Genomic DNA, 20,406 nt, shown 5'->3' with positions numbered 1-20,406 from the left:
GAGATCATCGAGTTCCAAGCCCAACTTGCTGCACCCTACATCCAGGCTCCGTAGCGCGCTGACAAATGCCTTGCACGCACCCTGCGGAAAGCAAAAGCTGGAAGTCTGTGCTGGAAGCCCCAGGAATTCAAAGAGGAGCTGAGCCTTCGTAGCCACCGAGCACTGCGGGGGCTTTCAGAGCTGAAGGCACAGGTCTCTGTCATGTGCTCAAGACCCAGCGTTTGTACCCCGAATTTGCAGCAGACTGGGCACTGGATGCAGAGGAGAACGTGGTGGTGCGTGCTGCATTAATTCACGTTGAGCGGTAGCCGTGTGTTCGTGCCTGCGTACCGAAGCTTTTGCCTGTTTGAGCTGCATGATGTTTATGTGCCTGCATCTGTTTTTGTCGAGTAGGTACCATATGTGAATACGCTTTTTTTTTTTACGCCACAAGTAGCTTTGTACCCCAGTTTATTCCTACATACATAAAAGCAGCTGGCAGCTGGATGAGACTAGCAGACCTGTTAATGTCAATCCTGAGTCAGTCAGCAGGATCAATGTTATGAGGCAGTTCTTTCTCCCAAGTGGCTGATCACAGGAGCTGCACAGACATTTCTGCTTCTGGAACCGAATTCTTTTTCGTTATGCGGTAACATAATGTTGCAATACAATTAGAGGAGCTATTCCTAATCCTGCCTGCCTTTGCTATTATTTTCAGATCGCTATCTGCTTGATAATAAATACTTGTCATCTTAAAAGACACGCAAATGGTGACGATGGAATTGTATATCTTCAGCTAATTACAGCACCAACCTGCACGGCTTTGTCTGGTTTGGTGCAGTTCTCATTCTTTTCTGCTCAGAACGGTTATGACTCTGCAAGGTGACCTCTGAAGTAGTGCTGAGGCCATCAAACTCAAGTCATGTTCGGCCACAAAAGAAATTCATCTGTATGTTCAGATGTCATTACTGGTCCTGCCAATCCCTTTTGACTCAGTGGAATGCTTCTGTATGGCATTTATAAAGTTGATTATTTTCCTTAAAAAAAAAAAAGTATATTTAAGGAATAAAGTGGACGTTATCTTCCTAAAAGATACAGCTAGGGAATGGTTAAGGCTTTTAATATCCCTAGGTGGGAATTAGGGAACAAGAATGGATGCTTTGTAAGGAATTGCTGGTTATTATTACAGACTTCTGAAAAACAGACGTGAAATTAACAGTTGTGTGTCATTTCATTACTGCTTTGGCAGTCTGCTTTCTTTTCCTTTAAGGGTAAGATGGTTGCTAGGGCTTTGTAGTGAATAACCTTTTTGTGTTCAGCTCAAGGCAGAGTATAATTATTTTATAATTTTGGTTTGTGAGGCCGTTTCAGACATTTTCAGGGAGAAAAGAGCTCAGCTTCTGCGAACCCCCCTCTTTCTCAGCTGCCCATCATTGGCATGTCACAGCAACAGGAAGGGAAGCTCTGCGTCTGCCCTCATCATCCGCACGCGGTATTCACCTGAGGACCTGGCCACCGCCGGTGAGATGAATGTGGCCTTGACGTTGGTACAAGCCAGCGCTGATTGATTTTGAAAAGTGAAGTCCCCTGCCAAGGTATGTGTCCGCTGTCACGGCGTAATCGCCGTGCCGAAAGGAGGCGGTGGGCAGCAGCTGCTGGAAGTGAAGGAGCCGTGCCTCAGGTTAAAGCTGATGTCTAACTCTTTGGTTTCAAGGGGCAAATTTGCTTCCAGGAGTCAACAAGCTTGCTTTTCCATGTGGTACTGGTGAACTTTGTCCCCGTTGAGAATTTTTTTTAGGACTTGACAGGTTTTTAGTCTTTTGTGTCAGACAGTCTGATACTGCCGCGTGCAGCGAGATGCCGTAAGGACAGGCTGGGGTCTGCGGGACCCAAAGGGGCATCTCTAACATGGACATCTCCATCTGAGCCACCTGTCCTGGATCGCTCAATAGTCCTGGAGAGCAAGTTCACAGTACATCACGCAAAGCTGGGACGTGCCCCTTCTGCCTGCCAGGCAGCCCGGCTTGGAGAGCCAGGCCATGCTCTGACCTCCGGGCTACGTGGGCTGTCCCTCTGCAGGCTGGAGCCGCAGCAGCGCTGTGCTCGGATGGAGACAACTCACAGGGCAGATCCCTGAGGTCGGACAGATCCCACCCTCCGACCTGCCAGCAGCAGCACGGGTGAGCCTGCAGCACCGCTGCCAAAACCTGGATTTCCTGAGCTCACAGCCCCACCGCTACCAATTCCCACGGCCTTGCTGCAGTCGCGCCGCTAGACGCAGCGCCCTCCTCTCTGCTTGTTAATGCACTGCGAGAGCGCACATACACGTCTGTGAACGTTCTACCTTCGTGTCTGAGGAACTGCTTGCAATTCAGTGCTGCAGCATTATCTTTTTTTCCCTGCTAATTGCTTTGCTACATGTGCAAAGCCTCAAACGATGCAAACGCCACCACCACTACCACCAATTATTAGCCTTGCTGGGAGCCATTTAGAATTGCACCCTCCGTGTGTTTAGGGGTTGGAAAATATTTAAAACGAGAGGAAACATATTCTTGCTTAAGGTGTGCCTCTAACTTGGGATCCATCACTTCTGCACGTTGCCCTGGCAACGCTGCAATAGCAAGGGAGTTCCTTTTATGGCTGATTTCCGAGCATGGCCGAGCTGGAGCCGCCAGCCTGGGTTACCAAGCAACCCCGGCCGGTGCTCCGGGAGCTAGGAAATGCAGCCGCCGCTTTTGGATAGTGCCCGTGATTGTGATCGTATGCTCATGCCGTCAACTTTGGTCTTTTTGCTGTGAAAATAATTGCTAGGGAGTCTGTCTGCATCCTGGTTCGGTGGGGTTGTTTTCCCCCACTCTGCTTTCTCTCACTTGAGCGTTCGATGCGGGAACGCTCAGAGGAAGGAGAATACAACAGTCCATTTATTTAGGAAAAAATCAGAACGTTCTATTCAACATGTGATGCTGAAGGGTAATTAAAGTGATGCCATCTGCACAGTGTGAAAAGAGAGGCATCCTTAGCTTCCCAGGTTTGCAGCTGATCAGACGTCACGTTTGAGGACAAGCCTCACGAAATGCAGGTGTTGAATTGCGTTGTGAAAGTTTCCTCCAATTCCTGCCCTGGTACTGCTTCCTTCTGTGGTTTTATCTTCCCTGTACTTCAGAGAGCTTTTGATAATAAGCTGCCTTGTGGAGGAGGATGCGAATTAGGAGAGCTTAGGAAATCATTAAAAGACGTATGATGAAATTAAAATGTAACGTTGTGTTAAATATTTATATTCCAGCCATATCCTACCTGCGGTTGCCTGTCGGCTCCCTGCTGATAAACAAACACCTTACAAAGGCCTGGTCCCTAGTGCCAGGAACCTTGGCTCAAAAGGCGGGGAAGCTGTTTTTGCAAGGGTCGACCTGAAGCACACAACCCCTCCTGTGGAAGCTGAAGGACCTAGGTACCAGTTTCAAGTTAGCTTTCACGATTTTGTTTCACCAGAGACCTGTCGAGGGGCGGTGTGACGGACTGTGGATGGTGGGTGTCAGAGCAGGGGTCTCCCAGGACCCCGCTGAAACGTGCCCACCAGAGGTGGGATCCCACAGATCGGGGCGTGCAACAGTGCCCGGGTTTAAAGCAGCACAACAGGGCTGAGCTGGCATCAGGAGAATCGCCCCGATTTACCACTTTTGAATAATGTTGCAGATTTCCGTGTACCTCGTGGATCTTCTCAGCGCTGGCAGCTGGGGAGGAGGAAGAGAACATGGCGTGTCATCCACAGTGGTTGCGATCTGCCAGCGCCTTGTTTTGAGTCAGCTCCTAAACAGCCACGGGAAGGCTGATTGCATGCTTCTTACAACTCCTTTCATATGGAATAATGCATTCCTCCTCTTTCACAGGCAACCAGTGAGTGCTTAGGATCTTGAAAACCACAAGGGCCTGTATTTCAGCCTCTCGGTGAGGTTATTAAGCATGCGAGGTTCCAAGAAAGTAGTTAATGACCTATTGTGGTGGCAATTCTTTCCATCCTCTAAACAAGGAAAATGAGCAGCGAGGGCTTATTTGATGTATTTGGTGTTGCAGAGAAAGTGTAGCTGCTTATCTCTGCTAACCTTCCTGTAATGTATTTCAGAAGACAGCACGGAGAGGCGTTCAGCATGTGCCGCAATTTGGGTTGTGGGGTGTTTGTTGCGGAGGTCAGAGGTAGTCTGTGAGGTGCTGGATTTGGCACCGTGTCGGTCTCTTCTGGTTTGCTTCCTCTGGCACTGGTCAATGCTTTTAGCCGGGGTTAAAACAGGAGGCAAACTAAACCTAAAGCATCTGTTCCAGTTTTCAAGGGCAAATCCCCTCCTAGAAATCCCCTCCTAGCCTTGGCTGCAGTATTCATACATCCCCAAACCTTGGGATTAATTTGTACGTGTACTTCTAGAAACGGAGGCAAACGGTTTTCGTTGCAGTTTTTATTGGTTATTTTATTTTAGACAATCTATAAGAATTAATCTGGATACAGCGAGACAGATTCCCAGGTGACTTAATTTAGCATCACTCCAATGTCTTGAAATGGGCAGCACTAACTTGTTACACCAACTGTAAACGTGGCCCTTCATGTCTTGTATCAATTTTCTTTTAAATAACAATCACACCAGCCCACAGTGATATTTAGCATTACTCAATCCTTGTAAAAATGACAAACTTTACCTCCCCGCGAAGTTGCCTGCGATTAGTCACACATGTCAGTGTTAACAAAAGACGATGCTCAGAAGTGCCCCGTGTGCTTCATTTAAAGCTGTCTGTTACGTCGGGCTGTACCTTTTCGATTCCCCCAGAATGCTTATTGTCAAGGGAAGCAATTTCACATCCTGCCTATTTAGTGAAGAGATTGTGAAACTTATCTTTGTTGTTTTGAGAGAATAGATTTTATTGCCTTCAAAGCAACTGACCAGCATTACCTTAATCGAGTGCACGTCTCCCAGCCTTCAGTGAGGCAGGCCAGAGTCGAAGCCTTTCTATTTCATACAATTTCGGTCCGGTGTGTTGTCAGCTGTAACTGGTTCTTTTTAATCTTTTGTAGTAAATGTCAGGTGAGGAACTGACAGTTCTGAAGGTAACAATTTTCCATTTATCCACAGTCTGTGTAATACATGAGTGGATACTTACTGCCTGTGAATGACCATTGCTGTCAATCCAACTTAAAATCTGTTCTCTTCTGTGCTTCTGGAGGGATTCTGCCTGTGTAATTTGTCTGTAGCTTCTAAAGGATAGAGCAGCTGCGAATTGAAGTCTGCATTCAGTTTATTAGTTGTATTTTAAATATTTGATCACAGTGAGGCTAAAAATTCACTACCAATGTAATGTGGTATGGTGCCTTAAAATGACTGTAGTATTTGAGATGGATCAGACGGAAAAAAAATCATTGTTTGTGAGAAAATGATAATTGCACGTATATCACACTTCAAGCCTAAATATCATACATTATTTACAGTCTACGAAAGGAATATGAGACTCCAGATAACAGGGAGAGGAGAGATTAATTTCATCTCTTTGGTAAACACCCGCAGCAGCTGGGTGAGGCATAAACAGGGGCCGTACCTGGCCAGAAGCAGCGCCCGCTTTGCGGACAGACGAGGTGTGGAGACCGCAGCTGGGATCCGCGGCAGAGAATCTGCATTTAGATGTGCACCCGCCTGCGTGGCTCTTCCTTCCCTGCGTGCTGCCGATGGGATGGCAACAGCCACGCTCTTGTAACATGAAGGTAAAGCTCAGGGTTGCTCTTGTACGTCAGGCTCTTCGGCTGCTGTCAGCTCTCATTCACAGAACGAGACTTTTAATGCTTAATTCCCTTTCTTGCTCACCTTTCTGCACGTGCATGAAGAAACAAAGCTGGAGTAAGGGCATGAAAAGGCATCCTGTAGGAAATAGGTCAGTCCTTTATTTACCGTAGTGCTTTAGCTCTGATTATGCAATGAGCTTAATGCTGCTTCAGGTAGAGTGGGGCCTTGTATTTCTATGCAACACCTGCAGCGGCGGCGTGCTCTGCCGTTCCTCTGCCCGCATTCCCATTGAATAATAAGAACCAGGTTTTGAAAAGTACGCCAAACATCTGGGAAAATCAGGGCTCCACAAGTTTATTCGAAAATATTCGTGAGTGTCACAGATTTGCCAGGTGGTGAGCACTGTTGAAAATCTGTCCCTAATTTACTATGTAAATTAGGCCATTAGGTTAAATTGATCTGCTTGTAAGTTAGCATGCTACCCAGTATGAGCTACGGGGGTAGAAGCCGTCCTGGTAAGACATACACATTTGACTAAATTGTATTTACATTCCCTGCTCTCTTTATGTGATGGTCATCCCCCTGTGAGTCATCCCAATATGCTCCAGGTTATGTGGGAATCTCGTCGTGGCAAATTGTTGATTTAATGAGCTTGGAACAAGACAAACACAACATCAAAAGCCGGGACGCCCAGGGAGTAAGTGACTGGAAATGAGAGTACATCATCTTAAAAACAAAAACAAACAAACAAAAAACCAGGACAAACATTTATCTGCTGTTTTGTTAAAGGATTCCTCTTCTCAGACACGAAGAAATCACTGTAAGACAAACATGCTAGCAGCTACTGTCCATGTTAGCTCCTTTTCGCGCTCAGTATGTCAAGGAAAGAAACAAAGATTTATGACTCATTGTTTTCCAAGGTTGCTGCTTCCTCTGCAGATATTTACAGGTTGGTTTTTAGAAAAACAGTTTACAAACTGCCCACTGAATTTCCATTTTTATTGCAGGGTCATATTATTACTGCCTAATCCATCATATATCACACAGGCTCTGCACTTAATGCTCGATTAAGGAAAAAAATGCATGGTTAGCTACTCCTAAATTATTGTGTCTTCTCACCATATATCTTCAAGATAATGCAGATGATACAACCTGTATGTTGGTACGGCTTGCGTTATTCAACCCCACTGCTCACTTGGGGCCACTTTTCTCTAGGTGTTAACATCCCCTAGTGTAAACAGGCTTCTCTTTTCCATTCTAGAAACATGGCTGTTGGTCTCAAAGAGCTCTAGAAGTCTTTGGAGCAGGAACCTGAAATTTTGTAACCGTTTTTAAATAGCCTAAAAGCAGCCTCAGGGTCATACTGTCACTTTTTAAAATATCGCATTGAACATTTAACACCTGGTAAGTACTGAAAGTGTCACTTTGAAAACAGAAAGTTATTTTCATTTGGAGAATGTTCCAAAGCTTGACAGTGTTTCCCACACATTTGTACTGTCTTCCAACTGGAAAAACTTGGAAAATAGTAGCGAAGTGCATGTGTGGAAAGCTCATTCTTCAAAAGCCTGAAAACATGTTTGGAAGCAATCTTTTTCCAAGTACAGTTGAAATTAAACACTTATTTTTCTAATGTAAAAAATACTTTTGTGAAAATTTCCTGACCTCTTCAAGTTCTCCCAGCAATGATGAAACATAGAGGAGATAGAAAAATTGCTTTTCCCATTTCCTCAAACAGCAAGCGAAAAGGCTGTAGGAAGTGACATTAAAACAGTGAACATTTCATTAGAATTGCAAAGACGTGGATTTAAACAATAGGAAATGAGGGAATTGAGGCTCCCAGTTTGTTTTATTCATCACTTATGCCTCAGCTGTCTTTGCCATGGGCCCCCTTTTCTTTTGCATTGCCTGTTGCACAGGTACTTACACCAAGGCAAAGTATGTGTAAAATACATAAAACATTACTGCTCTTCCTTGGAAATGTTTTAAGTTGACTGCAGAAGAGTGAGTAACTGCATAAATCTTAGGGAACAATGTGGTGGGCTCCTGCGTTCCAGCTGTTATCTTTTTTTATTGTATTTTTAACTCGTTTGCCTGCAGTTGTGTGTTTACACTGTGCTGTCAAAAGGCCCAGCAGTGGAGCGGCGACATTCTCAGTGGAGCTGTGGCAGACGTAGCTAAATTACTGGTGTTGAGAACTTTTGGCTTTTTACAGTACTGAATGCATTTGTCCTGAACACTTAGCAAAAATAGCATCTGGAAGGCCAGTTGGAAACAAGGAAGGAGGGGAGGACCTTTACTGCATGTGAATAAAATTGGTAGCTGAAAGGCAAAAATCGCGTTAGATTGGCAACTCCTACCCTCCACGACTGTCCCAACAGCTCAGCGACGCCCGTCTGCTCAGCTCAGTTCCAGAAGCCGTGGCTTTTGGTCCTGTTGTTGCTGGTGAGGTTAATGTATGGTTCGTGGTAATGGGAAGTGAGCTCTTGAATGTTCCCCAGAAGGTTTAGCATTTGTTTTCTAAATAGAGGGGAAAAACAAAAGGGAATGCTGCTAAAATTATCCCTTGTATTATAAACAAATGCAAACAGCTGTGGGAGCTCTCGCTGGCTTTGCTGGCCGGTCCTAGCTTCAAAAGCGGGTTCATTCGCTCCACCCTCGACTATAGGTGTCACTGCGGCGAATTAAACAAGCTCCAGGAAATGTCAACAGCAACTGAATACACAAGCTGTGTTGGGAGCAGTGTTTGCTGAATAAATGACTAATTTAATGGCATCCACTGGAGAATGGCTTTATCGGTACCAGTAATACTCCAGTATTGCAAATAAGGGGAGTTTAGGGCTGTAGTATTAGCGTTTGTTGCTTTATGGGTTTTTCCTGTATTGAAAGGGAATATAGAAGAACCATTTTGATGCAGAACAATTAAAAGATGGTTTGCATGGCTGGGAGGCAGGTGATGGGGAATGGGTTGCATGGTGTTGCCTTTATCATCTGGAAAAGGCAGAACCACGTTGGGAAGTCCTGGTGCCTGACTGTAACCCATGGAGTCTCCGTCCCTCCTCCAGGAAAATCACCTCTGGGGTTTTGTGGCTAGTTGTAGATGTGGGTTTGAGAACTTTAGAGAAATGTCCTTAATTTTTGCAACTTGCCTGTGGGGAAAGAAATGATCTTTTATTGTATTTAGTCATTATTAAGCCTATTTATAGGCTGGTCATTAAAGTACCCCTACCTGGTATCCAGTCGATGTTCTGAAAGCTAATTAGCTAAGTAACTAGAGCAAATCCACTATTAGGTATGCAGGGAAGGTAGCACTGACACAAATCAACAACAGGGGCCAACAATTAAGCAGATGGACAGTTCTCCAAATGACTCTGGAATTTATGGTGTGAAATGACCTTTGGAGGCAAGGGAGTTCTGCTGGTTATTTGAATGGCACCAGGATTTCAGCTTAGCTTCTGAGGCCAACAGGGGCCATGGATGTATCTAGAGTAAGCTCTGGAAAAGCTGCAGGGTAAGACAGCTCACCTGTGATACAAAACCCACGGAGAGAAAAGAGTTCATAGGATGCAAAGCCAGGAGACCGGGCTAAGGTAGTCTCTGCTTCGGGTCATCCACCCTTTGTTCTTGGATGGTTTTCCTTGCTCCTGTCTGAGGGTGAGGGAAAGGTTAAGCTCTGCCCTTACTGTAACGTGGCTGAAGCTACATGAGCTGTGGGAAAGGTTAATTTGAACATGATCATTCTTTGCGCTGTGCTTTTTAAAGCTTAAACACTTATTTTTAGGGTTGACAATACACAGCTCTCTTTATTGGCCCACAGAAGAGTAAAAATAGATGGATGGGGATCGTGCAGATGTATGTGAATAATTCTTGGCAAAACCTGTTATATATTCCTCAAATGCTAAATTTTAAGACATTTTACTCTTTCTCTTTTTTCCCCTTTCATTTGCAGTTACACATTTTGCTGCACTTAATCTTTTTTTTAAATGAGATCATTCTCAAATATGGCAGTTTGCAAATATTTTTCATGCTGTTGGGCCTTTTTTCTTTTTTCCTTCTCTTTTTTTAAAGCTTCTTGAATGTCATAAATATTATTTCCGTAGTTGAACATCAAATGGATTGCTAGAATTAACGAGGTCTGTGTCCTCGGCCATTTGCTGCTGTTCTGCTGCTTCCTTACATGCTCTGCAGGGGCCACCAGTTTGAGGAACGTTTTCTGTGTTAGTTAGCTTGCTCAGATATCTTTCTGTTCGTATACCCAGGTTTCATAGCTGAAACTTGCAGCATGTTTTAAAGGCAGCCAAGAGGGAAGTGTAATGGCTCTCCTGGAAGTTGTTCAAAAGCCACTCCTATCGACTGCATCGGACACTTATATAAGGCGCCAAAAGCAATTTCCAGTCAAGTAGAAGGTAAGGGAAAATAATTGGAATACTGTAGGCCTGTAGTAAGAACACCTTTGGAAGCTGAGATTAACACTTCCATGTGTGTCTTTTTGCCATACAAGAAATGTATCTAAATCATACATTTTTTGGGTCTCACACTCTTGTTCTTTTCTTTATTAGCTGGGGCTCCAGCATGTACTGTACCCTGCTCTGGGGCTTGCTAGAAGTTCTGGTAGCCCAGCCATTAGTTTGGATAGTCCCCTTTCCCCAGAGTGTAAGAATTCAGTCTTACAGTGAATTAATAATTAAAGAAATATTTTGAACTGCAGCAAAACTGGCCCTGGGCACCTCTCAGCAAATCTCTTCTCTCCCGTAAATCCAGCTTGGGCTCTCTGTAGCTCCTGCCAGGGTCTCACTGGTCCTCTTCCACCAAAGAAAAAGAGTCCTGCTGCATCAACAAATGACTAATTCCCATTAATGCCGTTCAGACACTGAGGCTTTTTTTTAACCTTTGTTTACTTTTCCTATTCTAATAATCCAACTTTGATCAATTTATCTCACCAAGCTCCAAGGGTTCTCTATTTATCACCCACATGTAAGGCACAAATGGAGATAATCCTCCACCAGGGCATATTGAAATCACAGCTTATTCACTATAGGACAATTTGGTTCGTGCTCACATCTGAATTCTTAAGTGCTATTTCAGGCTTCTTCCCTTCAGGAGTACTGTAACTTTAAACTCTTGAATGGTGTGAGTTTTGGAATTGTAATTTCTCTTAAGCAAATGTTTCTCACCTTTTATTTAACTTTCAGTCTTCTGCACCCAAACTTTTTCAGCACGCAAATCCTAAAGCTATTGTTCCAAAATCTGGCCTACAAGGTAACTTTTGCCTTCCAGGCCAGACTGTTTTGCAGGTTTATTAACAACACATCCTCGGGTACATTTAAAGAGTCAATCATTAACTTGATACTAGAACGTACGCTGCCTCTCCTGGAAATTACCATCTGAGGGTAGACAGCCTAGGAGGTAGTATAGAGGCAAACTTCAGTGGCGTTGCATGCTCTCATCTCTGGATGTAAGAACTCATCTCCAGTTTGGGGTGACCTTTGTCACCCACCAGCGCACCTGCTCCTGTGATGTAACGTGAGTATTTGGCGTTTCCCTAACATGGGTAGTTGAAAAAATTCCTGTTTAACCTTGCTTTGGTCTTGTGTTTGCCCCGGTTCCAGGTTCTGCCTTTGAGCTGACCGTATTCTTGTGGTGGTCTTTCTTTTTGGTACAGCCAACGTTACCCAAGTATCCTAATAGTGGGTACTTGTAGTAACAACTCAGACAGTCCTCCTGCCCTTAATACCACTTGCCTGGCTGCTGTATTTCATTCAGCAGAAGTGTGAATGCTCTCCATCCTCCTATAAAAGTGAATAGGATTCAGGGTGTGGGGAAAGCGAATCTACAGGAAAAACAGGCTGTTTTCTTACTGTCTTTCTCCTGATTCTGACTAGAACAAACTAGTCAGGGGTGTTTCTTGTCTGCTTGAGCTTCAGATGAAGAAATGGTGTTTATTCTCTCTTCACACACAGCTTAGTCAAGGGAAGTGTCTTATTCTGCAAATGGCAGAGCAAAGATAATATCTTTTCATTTTGCATACAAGGAGGATCCTTGGCAGAACAGGAATTGTTTCCTTGGATAATGTTCATCTCTGTGTGCTTAAAACTCCCTTTTACTTTGTCTCATAGTCTACCCAACTCTATTGTCTCTGTGCTATATACCCTGTTGTTTCTGTGTCCTTCGCTGTGATTCTTACTATTCCAGTCCTATTTAGAAAATACTTCTTAAACCGAGAGGCCGGAATGCTGTTGCATGAGTGTTTTTTGCACCTCTGGACTGACCTCCTAGTGTCATGTGGGCTTCAAAATCAAAGAAAGCTCTTGATAATATTTTGTGCTTGTGGTTTGTCTTTATAGACCTGTAGGGTATATTTGCGCTAGCTCTTTTTACAGCTCTCCATACCTTCCTGGTCTTCTACTGACATTCTCAAGGCTTGTTTTTCTCTCAGAGGCAAGAACTAAATAGATCTACAAACTGTGCTGACATTAATAGAGGAAGTAAACACTGAGCACTTCTGAAAGTATGGCCTCTCCTCTGCACCTGTGTTGTTGCAATCCACTAACTGATTCTTCCTTTCTTAAAAGTCTTTCTTCTTAAAAGAATTAAATCTGACTCCCTAAATTTGCTCTTTAAATCTCTACTAAATACAAAGAACTATTCAACAGCACAAATTTTACAAGGAAGAAATTAATATAAGCAAGAAGTTGATTGTCAGTCTGTTGTTGGACTGTTGTTGAGTGTGGTATTTGCACCAAAAGAAGAGGTGGAAACAGTATTGTGACTTTCTGCTGCAGTCCCATGGTGCCTGACTATAGAAACGTTCTTAATACCAAACTGGAGTGGATACAAACAGCAACTGCACTCACAGAGCTTTCTTGAGGGAAGCAGTTTGCAGTATGTCCTTTCACAGGAGAGGAGAAAACCAGGCCGGCATTAATTCACTCTTCCTAGACGCTGCAACCAGTCTCATTCCTTTAGCTTATGATATCTTTGGGCAAAGTCACTTATGCCATAGTGCATTAAAGGCATTGTATGAAGGATATTGCATTACCATATTGTCATGAGTTTAGTGTGCTTTATGGCAGCATAGAGATTAAGGCAATTATTAGGAAGTTCTTAGGAAAACAACAGCTTCTGCTACATCAGGTCCAACTGACACAGCAGCAGTGTCCCTGTGGCTATGGCTGTAGTGGGAGCTATCAAATAATGGTGTCATTGTTTATGGTGTCTTTTTTTTAATACCAACTTTTTTCCCGATCTTTCTTTTTCCCCCCTCCTCCTTCATACTGGCTCTGCCAGACTGCCTACTTTCAAATGCTGTCAGAATATCCAGTGTAGCAACAGTTGTTATAGGTGTAGTGATCATCCTTGATCACAGCAGTATGTTGGAGCTATGGTTTTTTATTTTAAATGCATGCTTGAAAATGGCTTGAGTCATCAGTATGCAGACTGCTGGCGGATCACTCATTTTTTTTATATCACCAATAAAGTAGTCGCTTCAGTTCCCCACAACACGCAAACATTTGCTGTTGCCTAAATTTCCAAAAGACATTTTGTTAGACAAAGTGTCCTCATGCTCTATATACACTCTGATTAGAGCAGTGAGTTTTGAACTCTATAATTTGTTGTCCACTCCCAGAATGTTCCAGTGATTGTGCTAGTCCCTTGAGAAATGCCATGTAAGTAAACTGTTGCATAAGTAAAGTTGTATATACAGGCTACTGCCTCCTATGGGCTAGCCAAATCCAGTAGCCCAGTAGCCAGGGCTGCTGTCGCTCCCTCTTCCCAGGCCTGGTAGCCTGGAGGAGCAGGTCTGGGTACTCTGTTTCTCTGATTAGGTCACTGGGATTGTCAATTTTCCTTTGTGTTCTTTGTACGTGTGTGGAGATGAGCGTTTTATCGCATGACCTAACTGTGGATATATGCCAAGCTTGTTGGTGTAAAGCAAAAGCACTTGCTTAGTTATTTTTCTGCAATATTTAGATGTCTGCGGGCTACAAGGACTACAGAAAATGACCACAGGTTGAAAACTGGACGGAGTTGTGCTGCCAGAAAGAGTTACTAATTATTGGCCTTTTTCAACTGCACAAGTTGTTATATAACACCTAGTGGATCTTGGCACCTTTCTGTTTAGTTATCTGATTACTTACTGAAAACACTTTGGGGAAGAAGATTTGGAAGCTGTACGTATAATTGCACATACATCTCTACAACTCTTTTGTCGAAATATTTAGGTTAGAGTATCGATAGCAGCACCAAGTGCCCAAAGCTGACCACACGTTTTCTGTACTTTCCTTGCTGTGCTTTGCTTGATTAATCAGGACAATTCTCTGTTAGGCATAAAATGAAAGTAAATGATTAGAATAAAGATGTGCTGAGCTTCTTGACAAGACTTGAGTACAGGGTACAGAATCTGTGGGTGTTTGGCACAGCCCCAGCACTGCAGATATTTTAGCTCTTGCTTATTTTTGATTCAGTTCAAATATGACTTACCTTTAAAAAAAAATAACTGTGATGTAGCTATGTTACACAACAGAGGCTCATAATGGAAGAAATCACATGGCAAAGCTATAGGAATGAGTTGTAGGGCGCAAGTGCTGTTCTGAATTATCTCAGCTTCAGCTTATTTTGAAGCACTCAGGCAATAATTGGTTGCACACAGGATGGTTTGTTCTATCAAGTCACCCTCCTTCAGAGAAGAAACCCACAGGAAGGCTTCAGAGGCACGAGCTGCACAGCCACACTGTCACTGGTTCTGTTCACTTACAATCCTTTGTAGTTTCAGAAGCATCTGGGACGGGATGCTGAGGAAAGCAATAAAACAATATTTCTAGAGGGATTTATCCGTGGAAAAAGTCCTTCCAAGGGACAAATCAGCAGAGCGCCTCCAGTAGATCTCTTCCAGTGAAGAGCTCCCATATTCCCTGAAGTCTTTCTAAGGATCCCTACAAGATGAAATAGTGATGCAAAAATTGCATTCTGTGTTTTTTGCTGTTGAGGGTTGCATTTACTTTAGGTGAACACCTTTCACCCACTGACTCTGCTTCTGGCTAGAAGAGTGGTGAAGGGGACTGAGAGCTGTAGCACAGAGCCCTTCCCATCCTGCCCTTCCCAGGATTTTTTTTTTATGCAGATAGTTTGGAGAAATTCCTGGGATCCTTTGCCGGGAACATGCAGACAGAAGCCAGTGGTAGAAGAAGCAATCTGTAGCTTCCCAGGGTTGCCTAGTTAAGCTGTAAGTCCATTATCAAACTATGTTTCTCAGTCACAGGTCTAGTCTGCAGGCATCACATCTGGACCAAGAAGAAATGACTCTCATGTGTGGGCTTCTGTTAACTACCAGTGCAAAAAACAATATATAAGGAAGAGGCAAGGGTTGGCACGATAACTGCTAGCAGACGGCTGGGATCAACTGAACTAAGGAAACTGTTAAAAAGGAGTTGCAGCATCAAAGCATCATTTTTCACTTTGTAAATTCAGCTCAAGTATGTCTACAGTGTCATTTGTGCTGAAGATTTGGATTTCTGTGCTGTATCAGGGAGCGCTAATATCTCTAGCAAAGCAATCTATCACTGAACTGCAGGCATCTCCAGGGTGTAAAACAACACCAGCTTGATGGCACACAACAGCAGTTCACAGAAGTGTAAGAAAGAAGTTTCAAGAGAATAACAAAGCAGTTGGGAAGGACTGTAGGAAGAACGTACAAACAAAATGTAGTGTAATAGGCCAAGCAAGGTACATTCTGGTCATTTCCTTGGCTTTAAGATATATAATTCTGAAAAAAGTTGCCATTTAAGTGTTACTAATGAGGAGCAGGCCCCTTTTTCCCTCCTTTCCCCCCAAAAAAAGGACAAAAAAAAAAGGCAGTATTATCCCACAGAAGCAGTATTACTACTGTACAGTAGTAACTAACACACGAGTTTTGCAGATCTTTAGACCTATTACCTTGTGACAGGGAAGTGTCATGAGAAATGCAGTAATGGTTACAGTAGAAACAGAATAGGAACAGTGAAAATTATGATCATTTTCATGAAAGGAAAGACCCACACCCCCTTTCATAATAAGAAAATCTTTTGAGTGTAGCCCACACATGTTTCAGAGGCAGCTGCTTTACTGATTATTGCAAGCCAAAATGTTATATCAGAACACACCTACTTAACAATACCAGTTGGGTTAATTAAGAGAAGGTTACATTTTAGTTCATATGCCTTTTGAAAAATGGAATAAACAACAATCTTTATTCCCTTGGGATAAAAAAAAAAAGGTGCAGATTCTGCCAACTGGTTTGTAATATGAGAGTGCTTTACATGGTGTATTTTCACAGCTGTCTTATCAGTTTCCTAAAACGAATCAGGGTGGAGCAAACAGTTTAGGAATGTCATGAAAAAAGGATTTGGAGCTTTGCTGTGGTTCATGATAATGATGCCCTCTTGGAATAGTGTATCAGAGTCAGAAGATCCTACTGGGGATAGGAATAATGCTTTTAATATATTTTTGCACAAAACTGAGCAATTATTGTGTCTAAACTTAGATGGAGGCATCCTCTTTGCTTTTTATGATAGTTTGACTTGAAACAATTTTTGGACAGGAGGCATTTGCAGCTCTCTTGTTGTGAGATTCAGTTTTCCAAAATGGGGCAGTTTCTGCCATTGTAACTAATTTCAGTAGGAGCTGAGGAATCTTGGAACTGTGGACCTGAGTGTTTACCAGATCTTTGTTGAGTTCATCAGCTCAAGGAAACCAACCAGTAAAGGTCAGGCCTTTTACCCGCTGACATGGTGGTAGAACCCAGACCGATTTCTCTGGGTTTTCAGCATCATGCACTGAAAACTGGAAATCCAGAGATGGAAGCGACTCAATGCTGTTACGTCTAGAAAGAGCTATTGTGCTGTTTCCCCTTCATCAGTGCTCAGTTAACAAAATACCTGCCCAGAACACCGCTCTCATATCGTGCTTTGGATTTTGGTGTAGGCAAGCAATAAAAAAAAAAATCTATATAGATTTATTGTATGAATTGAGGAGGAGACATGGTCTGCTGGAGAAGAATCTGACGTTCTTTTAATGCTGCTATGGGTTAATGGAGTGTGTAGACTATTTTAGCAGTTTCTCTAAATACCTGTTATTCCATCACCACTAAGAGTTACAGTGTATTTGACAGAAACAAATTGAGTGAACCAAAGCTTTTTCCTTTCATAAAAATGACTTTGACTAAAACGGTGCTCTTTAAAATACAGCGTATTAGATCAACTTATCAAACTTCTGACAGTTATTCTTTAAGTAGCCCTACTTATTTTGTTGGCTAATAAAATACTTATTACTGCTCAAGAATTGATATTTTTCTGAAGTCTGATTGTGCAGGTGAGCAGAGCTATCTTTGTTAAAGATACCTCAGGTGCTGGCTGCAAATTGTCTCAATGGCCTACAAATGTCTTCAACAGAAAGTGCATGATTTCCATCAACTTCAGAGTGTTTTAATGATAAAATATGTGATCTTCTGGGAGAAATTTTTAGAGTTAATAATTTTCCATTTACCTGAAAGGCTTAATATATGGTAATCTGGAAAACAGTAATTTGCAGCAGGCCTTGGGTCTTATTTCATCCTGTGTGCAAAATGCGACTGCTCCTATTCATACGTTGCATCTGCTTCCATGGGCCTGCTGTGAATTCCACAAGGAATCTAAGTCATTGTTCCAGTACCCTAAGTCAGGCTCAGCTGTACCTGTTTTATGATAAATGCTTACTGTTCTTACCGGTCTCCATGGGTGGAGACATCACAGTGTTTATACACAATCTATTTCAATGCTTAACAATCCCTGCAATTAGAAATTATTTCTAATTTCCAGTCAGAATCGTCCTTGCTGCATTTTAAGACCATTACCTCTTGTCCTGTTCATTTCAGTAACGGAGAACAAATGATTCCTTGCATTTCCTATTGACCTTATACATGTATGAAGGTTGTTTTCATCTTTTCTTTAGGTTAAACACGCCAAATTGCTCATCCTCTCCGTGGATAAGAGGATAGGTGAATAAGTGGGATGGGCAGAAAATAACACAATAATTGGTGGTCTTTCTCCTGCACTTCAATTTGGACAAGGTTTTATTAGAAGAAGTCTTTTTTAAGGCTGATTGGACTAATAAGAACCATAAAAACAAATGTTGGGAGTGTCCAACCCCTCTAACAGCAATCTTTGTCTGAACTCTGCGGAAGTAGCAGAGGATTAAAAAAATACAAAAGCTTTTCTAAATTTCCCAACTATTCTAGTTGATCAGCCAGTTAATGTCCTGCCTGTGCATTTAAGCCATCGGGGTAAAGTACCAGTCCGTGCACAACATCCTTCCAGGATGCTGGAACGTAAATTGCAAAGGGTAACGTGCTGGAGGTTTCGACTTTCGACTAATGAACATGTACAGACTGAAAACGTGGTTTCTGGCTACTCTTGGTGTATCTTTATCACATGTAATCCAAAATTCGTACAGCAGTAACCAAACATATTCTATAAAGAGCTTGTGCCAAAGCCGTAGAAAATTTTGTAAAACTTTTCCTACCCAAATGAATGTTCACCTGATTGCCAGCTGCAGTCATTAGCAATCATCTTGTGAGTTCTTAAAAACTGAGCTAAGTTGGTCCTGGCGTAATAGAATGGAGAAGTACCAAAAGCTGATGTTCTGGTTTGGTCTGGTGCACACACACATTCTGGTATCTTTTGTCTGCAGAAAGCACACTAACTCTGTAACATTAACAAATCAGAAGGTACAATTACAAAGATTTTTCTTTGTTTACAACTGAGTGCTGTTTGCTGTCTGATAGGTGTACCCCAGTGTGCCAGAGGTGCATTATTTCAGTCAAGATGTTATCTTGAACGCATGCAATCATTAAAGCTCCCGTGGTGCCTCTCAAGAGGAAAATGTTGAGATTGGTATTGTTGCCAAATTATGATCTGCATAAATACATCCTCTCTTTCAAAATCGCAATTACAGTTTTTGACATGGAAAACGCCCATTATTAAAAAAAAAAGAATATTCTGTTAAACAGACAAGATTCAGGACTGAGGCACGTGCGTTTGGTTGGTAGGCTCAGGCATCTCACTCAAGTAACTGTTTTGAAAAAAAAAATAATAAAAAGAAAAACAGGAGAAAGCATCAGGCATCACTGGAGAAATTTTAGGGCAGGAGGAAGCTCTGGCTAGCCAAGGGACCTGTCATCCTACCTGAAAGCTCTCTTTGCTTGCTGCCACCAAAACAGCGCTGTACCATCTCGTGTTATGCCCTTCTTTCGCAATGTCGTTTTTTGCAGTGTTGTTCTCTCTGAGCATTTCTTGTGGACAAATGGACAAGACCTTCTGCAAAGGGGCTCTGATCACACGGAATTAAATCCTTCTGGAGGCCAGTAATCGCCAGTTCTGACAGGCCTCCAGCACGCAGTAAAAGGCTCATCTCTTGGCCAAACACTTCTGAACTTTATCTAAGATTATGGCTTTTTTCCTTTCCTTCCATCTGCTGCAGACGGGAAACAGGAATTGCTGTGATTTGCTTCCTGCTACAGCCAAGGACTGTTTGATGTAGGTTTAATATGCTGAGGTGTATGTCACCAGCCTTTTGTTTCTACATAGCCTTTAACGTTCTCTTTCTCGGTGTTCAGGGGAGTTTTGGGGCTTGGTTATACTCATTTCTGAGGAGACACAGCTTGGGGAGCAGAAAACGTTTTGTCTCTGTTGGCTTCTATTATTGGAAGAACTGCTGACTAGAACCAGCAGCTCTTGTATTAATTCCGAGATCTCCCAAATGTCGATCCTTTCTTGTTGTCTGGTCATCTTGCTCCTGCGCAGGTGTATACAAGAAAATAAAGCTATTTTTACTCATCCTGTTACTTGTTTCTTCTCTGAAGTTCTGTTAGCAAGCCTCTATTTCAGCTGTTGCTCAGATGAAGGGTAATGGTGGTGTTAAAATGGGACACTGGTGGCAGGAGAAGGATCATAAAGCACATATTTACTTAGATTTAGACAAAATACAGTCAGTTATCCACAGCTCAAGGTGCTCTTGCCAAAAATTGCAAAAATGAAAATGAAACAGCCAGAAAAACAGAAATCTCCCTTTCCTTCTGGAAAAAAAAAAAAGCAAATCTATTTGAAATCTCCCCAGGCAACAGAAATAGATATGCCTTTCATTAGTTAGTGAAGGGATGGCAGAACCTGTGTTCTTTTAGACTGCTGAAGTGTGAAGAAAATCAGTATCTCACATCTAGAGGATTACTCTGAACTATTTTCTCCATAGGCATATATTTCTTAGATAACAAATATTGTAAGCAATATTTATTTTTATATGGTCACACTTAATAGCATCCATCTAGGAGATGATCTGATGGTATATATGATTTGAAAGACCGAGTGTTTTTATATCTTACCGTAGGTATTCCGGCTATTTAAGAGACAACATCTTGTTTGTTACAGCCGTGTTTTTTCTTTGCTGTTGTGCAAACTTCGTGTCAGTTTGCAGTAAAAAAACCTCACAAAACATAAAGAGTTGATTGAGATTTTTATGTGAATTTTTTTGGCTCCCTGGTTCACCAGAAAGATGTCTGAAGGAGTGGTTATAAGGCTCAGGGGCCAGACGCAGTAAGGTGTGGATGTGACCAAGATGGAACTTGGACTGGATTTCTGGACCAAAGTCTGGAATTGGTGATCCT

At 42.6% G+C, this 20,406-nt stretch overlaps 1 protein-coding gene across 5 annotated transcripts in view; it reads left to right on the top strand.

The window, feature by feature from the left end:
- Nucleotides 1-20,406, top strand: part of TANC2 (tetratricopeptide repeat, ankyrin repeat and coiled-coil containing 2) — a 282,115-nt gene that overhangs the window by 9,376 nt on the left and 252,333 nt on the right. Inside the window, exon 1 of one of the 5 annotated variants that reach the window (XM_083809551.1) lies at nucleotides 11,104-11,258. The exons of the other annotated variants lie outside the window; for them this stretch is intronic. The gene's annotated coding sequence lies outside the window, so the exon portion shown is untranslated. Of the gene's footprint in view, nucleotides 1-11,103; nucleotides 11,259-20,406 lie in introns of those variants that run through there. 5 annotated transcript variants of the gene reach the window in all.

This window comes from Anser anser, assembly GCF_964211835.1.
Source record: "Anser anser genome assembly, chromosome: 23".
NCBI classification, from domain to species: domain Eukaryota; kingdom Metazoa; phylum Chordata; class Aves; order Anseriformes; family Anatidae; genus Anser; species Anser anser.
The sequence above is the reverse complement of the archived record's forward strand: the minus strand, read 5'-3'. Positions and strand labels throughout refer to the sequence as shown.